The following is a 7,539-nucleotide window of genomic DNA, read 5'->3' on the forward strand; positions in this document are numbered from 1 at the left end:
AGGAGGAGTGGGTGGACTCCTAAGCTCACATACCTAGTAACAGATATAACCACCTGGTGACAGGACATTAGAGCTTCAAAGGTATCAATAATCAAACTAGCTCATACAAGCAGCCTATTTGGGCATATCAAAACAAAACAAGAAACTAGGACACAGTAAGCAAACATAAAATAAATAAATATAACAACTTATTGATGGCTCAGAGACAACAGTCAATATCAAATCACATAAAGAGGCAATCCTTGATGGCTTCAGCAAGCTCCCAAAATAAATAATCTAGAAATTTTCCAGACGAGGAAAATTTCTTGGAATTACCGGAGGCAGAATACAAAAGATTAATATACAAAACTATCAAACTTGTTAACTTGCATCATTATTTGAACATTTCTCTACTCTTTGTGGGAATATGTAGAAATTATTTCCCAATACTGATGAAGGCATGAAATAGCTATTGTGCTTGTCACATGAGGCATCAATTTGCTTGTGCTTTCTTTTAGAAGACATCAGCACTTTTCAGTCACTGTCGCAACCACTAGTTCCCCACTTGCTCTTTCCCTCCGACTTTTATTCTCTCAGAAGCATTTTTAAAACTGCTTCTTTCCAGAACCCTTTTAAAAGGGGCAAAATATCTTCTCCAGTAAAAATGAATGACTATGTTGGGCCAAGTATTAACAGAACAAATTCTAAAACTCAGTTTTGAGCAATGGTTTCTGCCCTCTTAGCATATAATCAATATCTCACGTGTATTTTATTTCCTTTTTCATTCCAGGTCCCCATTACCTCAGGCCCTAATCCCCTAACTAAGTTCTGCCCCATTAAGCCTATCCCCACCATTTCCTCATGCCTAGCACTACCCGCTTTTTCTTCCTAAAATCCTGCTTCCACCCTATGTCTCTTTTGACTTCAGGATAAAGTCCAAGACCTTGATCCAACCCTCAGACCCTTTGCCCCTGTCCTGTGTCTATCTGAGCCCCCCTAGCCACCGTTAGTCACTTACACAGTCTATGTTTCAAGAAGATTCCCTCTTCTGCGCATCCCAGACCCTTCCCACTTTGCTCATACCCCTCACTCACTTGAAAGTCTTCTTCTCTTCTCTCTGTCAATCAAATCCCACTGGTCTTCCACACCCAGCCAAGATCCCCCTTCTTCTAGAGAATGTTCCCTAACCCCTGTATCTTTTTCTTTTTTAACCTGTTATCTCTTTATTTTTTTTTTATTATATTTTAGATGAACGTTTACAGAACAAACTAGCTTCTCATTAAACAGTTAGTACACATATTGTTTTGTGACATTGGTTACCAACCCCACAACATGTCAACACTGTCCCTTCTTGACCTTGAGTTCCCTATAACCAGCTTTCCTGTCCCCTCCTGCCTTCTAGTCCTTGCCCCTGGGCTGGTGTGCCCATTTAGTCTCATTTTCTTTTATGGGCTTGTCTAATCTTTGGCTGAAGGGTTAACCTCAGGAGTGACTTCATTACTGAGCTAAAAGGATGTCTGGGAGCCATACTTTCAGGGTTTCGCCAGTCTCTGTCAGGCCAGTAAGTCTGGTCATTTTTTGTGAGTTAGAATGTTGTTCTACATTTTTCTCCAGCTCTGTCCAGGATCCTCTGTTGTGATCCCTGTCAGAGCAGTTGGTGGCAGTAGCCAGGCACCATCTACTTGTGGTGGACTCAGTCTGGTGGAAGCTGTGGTAGTTGTGGTCCCTTAGTCCTTTGGACTAATCTTTCCCTTATGTCTTTAGTTTTCTTCATTCTCCCTTGCTCCAGACAGGGTGAGACCCGTGGAGTATCTTAGATGGCTGCTCACAATGACCTATGTATCTTGAAGGGTGCTCTCCCTACTTTGTACAGTCCACTACCTGGCACAGCAAAATTAATTGCCAAATTAGATTCAGACACATTTCCCCAGTTGGGCCAGGATTTCCTCAGCAGCGTTGAGTTCACCTTTAGATGCATGGGGTCGCCACAAGCTTAAGATCATCGTGAAACATCGTTCTATGAGGCAGTTGTCAAAGTACAAAGGTGGGGCTCCTGACTATTCTTAGTAGAACAGGACTGGGGAGGTCCAGGGCGAGCCGGCCTCCAGTGAGAAGGGAGAACCAGAGAAAGGGGCAGGGGCTCTCTGTCCAGGGTTGATGGCAGCAATCCAGATAGTACCAGTGAAGACAGCTGTAGGCACCTTCACCGTCCTTCACCACACATTGTCTTCTGAGTCCCATCTATTGTGTCTTTCTACCTTCTACAACTACCACCCCACCCCCACCCCCAAATCTATTTAGATTAATTGGAGGGAGCTTGGGAAAAGTTGAACTCCCTAAGGTTGTAGAGGCATGGGTACCTGGGTTATTTTTTTCCTCCAGGGCCTAACACAATTAATTTGCCCTTAATCCTTGCCTGGGTGGTGCAAATGGCAAAGCACTCAGCTACTAACTGAAAGGTTGGTGGTTCAAACCCATCTAGAGGTGTCTTGGAAGAAAGGCCTGGAGATCTGCTTTTGAAAGGCCACAGCCTTGAAAACCCTATGGAGCAGTTCTACTCTGCAACACATGGAGCCCCCCGAGTAGGAAATGACTCGATGGCAACGATTTTTTGTTTGTTTGTTTTTAATCCTTGCCCTAGTGGGCTCTCAATGAGCGTGGGCCAAAGTGAACTTTTGAACCAGGTGTGAGTGAGGCCTCTGCAAGTGGTGTTTGGCTAAGGCCTGACACCCACAGCACAAAGATGATGACTTGCCCTGGAGTGATAATGAAAATGACAATGTAATGAACTAACATGTATTGAGCTCTTACTATGTGGCAGACACTGTTCTAAGCACTCACTAATGCTTGGTAAAGTAGAGGGTCAGCGAAAGAGAGGAAGACCCTCAACAAGATGGATTGACACAGTGGCTGCAACAATGGGCTCAAGCATAACAACGATTGTGAGAATGGCGCAGGACTGGGCAGTGTTTCCTTCTGTTGTACATGGGGTCGCGATGAGTTGGAATGGATGTCGGAACTGACTCGATGGCACCGAACAACAGCAATGTAGTTAGTGCTCACAACAATTCTGTAAGGTGGTTGCCATTATTATCCCCATTTCACAAATGAATAAATATTGATGTCTTAAAGATGAGCTGCCTTTTCCAGGTCACACAGCTAATGTGTGGAGGGCCAAGCCCTGAGATTACAGCTTTATGTTCTTAACCACAATAGATGCCCAATAACTATCGTTTTCATTTTGTTTTGTTTTAACTTAGGGGAAGAGCCTTAGCGGAACCTTCTTTACCATGAGGCCAAAGGAGAGAAACTCACTTGATGTTTGCTCTGGGTAGGGCAAGAGGTGAAGTCTTCAGTACTTTTCTGATGTTTCCTCTTATGGCATCCTCTGGGATCTTGGGGCCTCTCATTACCTGAAATACGAAAATGGCAAATGTTTAATTATTCATTTTCCACCACTCTTAATAAGGGGATTAACTGCTGTGTGAAACAAAAGGAAATAGTCTGACCTTCAGGCTGTCAGGAAGTCATAATTAACTCAAGCCTCAAGTCAGTTCAAATGAACAAATGAAAGGATTTTATTGCTCTTGATGCAAATGAGCTATCAGGGTCATTAATTGAAGTCACATAATGGAGCAAGGACAGTGAGAAGATAAACGTGTACTAAAAATACATTTTCTCAATTATGTTCACAGGTGCTCCTCTGGGGTTTGCAAAGCTCCCATTGACTTCCCTGGTGTCTTAGGGTTTTACAGGTGGGTGCAGAAAGGGTTGAAGAGCTGTGGTTTGCAGGCAGGACAGGGGAGGGGAGGCTGTGTGAATGGGGGTGGAAGTCAGTTCAGTCTCAGATATGGAGGAGCATCAGTAAAGTAGAGGCTAACTTGAAGACCTGTTCATCACAGCTTCAGGACCAACTGGTTGGTTTTTCATTACCTGGTTGATTGGTTTGACCAAAAGTTACTGTGGGAATGATTCATGGAACTATTCTGTTGCATGGCATGTAGGCACAGCCTTCTAATGTAGACCTTCACTATTAAAACGGTCATAAATAGCTGCCAATTACTACTGCTGTGCAACTCGTGACTTCTGGCAGAGCAGATGGGAGCCACATTCCAGGCATTGCTGCAGTGCCCATCTTCTCTTGGGCATTTAATGAGCACAGTGTGGTAGGTGTGACACAGATGACACATGGCATCATCCTCGCCCTGCTCTCTTTCAGAGTAACACATTTTTCAAAAGACAATCGAGCTCTGAAAGTCTCCACACACAGATACTGCCCAATGTATAAATATATGTGTGCTCAAAATATGGCAAAATGAGTCACTATTAATAATTCAGAGAGTCATGGGGATTCAGGCAGCCAGTCTCATTCTTCTGCCAAAAGTTCAGAATGTTTGCTTAGTGCTTTTTTTTTTTTTTCTTAGCTCTGTTCTTGGTTTGCTTCAGTGCATTTGCTATTTAGATACTCCACTGAGTACGGGTCAGACTTCATCTGTGTTCTTACTAGGGCATCCCAGAGCATACAGGACAGGAATGGGAGGGTTTTAAAGCTATTGGGGCTTTAAAAATTATGCACACTAGCAAACATTTTCCATCCCTCTCTACTGTAGCAACTATCACCTTTGCCACATACAGAAATTGCTAAAGGAAATGTGAAGAAACTCCCTAAGTTACTTACATTGATAATAACATTGTTATTAACTATTTCTTGAACACTTACCCTTGCCAGACATCGTGCTTCTATATGTCATTACTAAGCCTCACATCAACCCTATGGACTAGGTAAACCAAGGCAAACCAGGGCACAGAAGTTATGTAACTGACCTGAGCTGGCAGGTTGAGTGACTCTCAGGGCTGGAATTCAAACCGAAGGCTCTTCAGCTTGAGCCATATGAAAATGCCTAGAGTCAATCATTTCTGCCCGCAAATGGCAATTATATGGTTCAAGCTAATACTGCAATGTGTTGCTCCTGAAAAGAAAACCAGAATCTGCTCCTGACATCACAAGGACTCTTCCTAAACTGACAGCATGTTGACTGGAAAATTGTAATAAGGGGCATGGTAATAAAATCCATTATCTTTGCTCCAATCATCATTATTACTATTATAAGTAAAGACATGATATGAATCTGCACTAGAAATGGCAAAACATGTCAAAAACTCTCCAACATACGCACTTTCTCTGATACATTCTACCTGATAACCTCCACATGTAATCATGCTCACCAGACTTTTCCAAAGCATTGAAATGATTTCTAGTATTTAAAAGCTTGTTGTTGTTGTTAGGTCGAGTTGATTCCGTCGAGTCAGTTCCAACTCATGGTGACCCTGTGTACAACAGAACGAAACACTGGCCAGTCCTGTGCCATCCTCACAATCGTTGCTATGTTTAAGCCCATTGTTGCAGTCACTGTGTCAATCCATCTCATTGAGGGTCTTCCTCTTTTTCGATGACCCTCTACTTATTTAAAAGCCAAAGGTGCCAAAATGTGATTTTTTGATAGGCTATGTGTTTTCATGAGCAGATAGTCTATGAGTCTATAACACAGATATATTAAAAGGATAACTTAGTTAGAGCAATTCAGTTTCTCGGCAATCACGTGGGAATTAATATCATAGTGCTCTAGGTAGAAGCTCTTGTCTATGACAAATTAGTTCTCCAAAAGTTATTCTTTTAGAAATAATGCATAATAAACCCAAGTATTCCTTTTAATTCTTGGTTTTCTCCATTGATATAGCTAGAAAGAGAAAGATTAAGGGAGCTAATGATGGTTGTTGCATTTAATACATGATGGTTACTGATCAGCAGCTTGTAAATGCATAATTGGGAAGATTTAGTGCCACAAGTTTGGGTCAAGAGGTAAATAATAAGAAAAGAGTCAATGAATCTTAGAATGACATTTCAGGCATGGGAGGAATCTCATTTTACTAAAGAGGAAATCGAGGTACAAGGAAGCCAAATAAGTGACAGGGTCATCCAACTCACGGGTGGGTGGCATTGCAGTGATTAGCATTCTCCTGACTCCAGGGCCAGTGTTTCCCATTCGAAAATCACAGTTTGGTCCCAAGTCATATTTTGTTCCTTATTATCTACATTTTCTTTTCCTTGACACCTCTGGGGCTAATCATAAGAGATGTGCCCAACAAATTACCGTATTAAGATGAATCCAATATCCTAGGTGACTATTTAAGATGGGATAGAGTAAACTAGATTCTTCAGATTTGTTAGAACAAGATGATCAAATAATTTTTCAAGTCAACTCTGACTTAAAGACTAAATGAAGAAGACATGAATTTATCACCAGAAGCCAAAGTGTGACTGGCCTTTCGCAGAGCCAGAGAAGATTTCCTTTCTGTTCTACCTTTTCTAGACTTTATGTTTACCTCCAGTATGGCAGCCACCAGATTTGAGATACTGGAGGATTGCATGTGACTCAAGTTTCCAACTCAATATTATGAATAAGAATCTGAACCAACACAAAGTTAGTGATAGTTTTACCGTGTTACTTATTGCCCAAACAAAACAACTGATGGGGAGTAGTGCTTTAAATGGAAAAACTCCTAATATCTTTTATTATAACAAAAACACATAGAAGAAAAAGGAAAACAGGTAGATTGATGGATGGATGGGTGATTCAGCTGGTTTTTACATTAACAGTGACTAATTCTGTAAAAACAGGGTCATTTAGAAAATAAATCATACAATTGTAGGAAAAGACGGGTATACATAATATGGTAGAGAACAAAAGGTGAAAGAAATACCATTTTCTTGTATTTCTGTATATGACTTTTGAGTGCTCTGAATATTACGCTTGCCTTTAATGTTATAGAACAGGGAAATAAAATGTAAATGATAGTCTGTCAGAACAAGCAATCTTTTGTGCATAAAAATAATTTTTCTAAAACAATATTTATAAATAGTCCTAGATTCAAAAGTTTCTTAATAATATTCCCTCGTTGGTCGTAGATCAAATCTGTAATCTAAGTAAGTAGTTAAGCACTGCACAGTGTAACCTGGTGGAGCCTCTGGGTATATACACCTATGCCTGCATTAACGTAAAGCCTACTGTGTCTTTATTTTGGAAAGTTGGCTTTATGACTGGTGTGTAATGGATGTGAGCCTGAGGAAGAGTTGTGGGCGGATGTTGGGAGTCGTCAGATGGAATGGGAAATTGTGCTGGCTCAGAAAGTCCCTTTCAATTGCCATCATTAGCTCCTTTTATCACCACTTTGTCACTGGGCTGCCTCTTAGTCCTCTTCGCTCCCCCTACCTCCCAGGCTGAGGAAAGGCTAATTACTGCTTTCCTGTTTTCCTTCTGCTCTTTAAACCACTCTAGCAGAGTCCACAGAAGTTCAAGGGTACACACAGGTCTAGAAGGAGTGGCAAAAGGGAAAGGAGGGTTTTTGAAAAGGTATTAATCTGAACATTAGGCCCAGAAGTTTTCAAAGTATTCATGAGACGGGGGAGAAAGATTATCCACTGAAATGACATTTATCAACTGCTCTATTTGTTAGGAAGGAGTCCTGGTGGCGCAATGGTTAAGTGCTCGACTGCTAACC

The sequence above is a fragment of the Trichechus manatus genome, unplaced genomic scaffold, assembly GCF_000243295.1.
Source record: "Trichechus manatus latirostris isolate Lorelei unplaced genomic scaffold, TriManLat1.0 scaffold00123, whole genome shotgun sequence".
Lineage (NCBI taxonomy): Eukaryota > Metazoa > Chordata > Mammalia > Sirenia > Trichechidae > Trichechus > Trichechus manatus.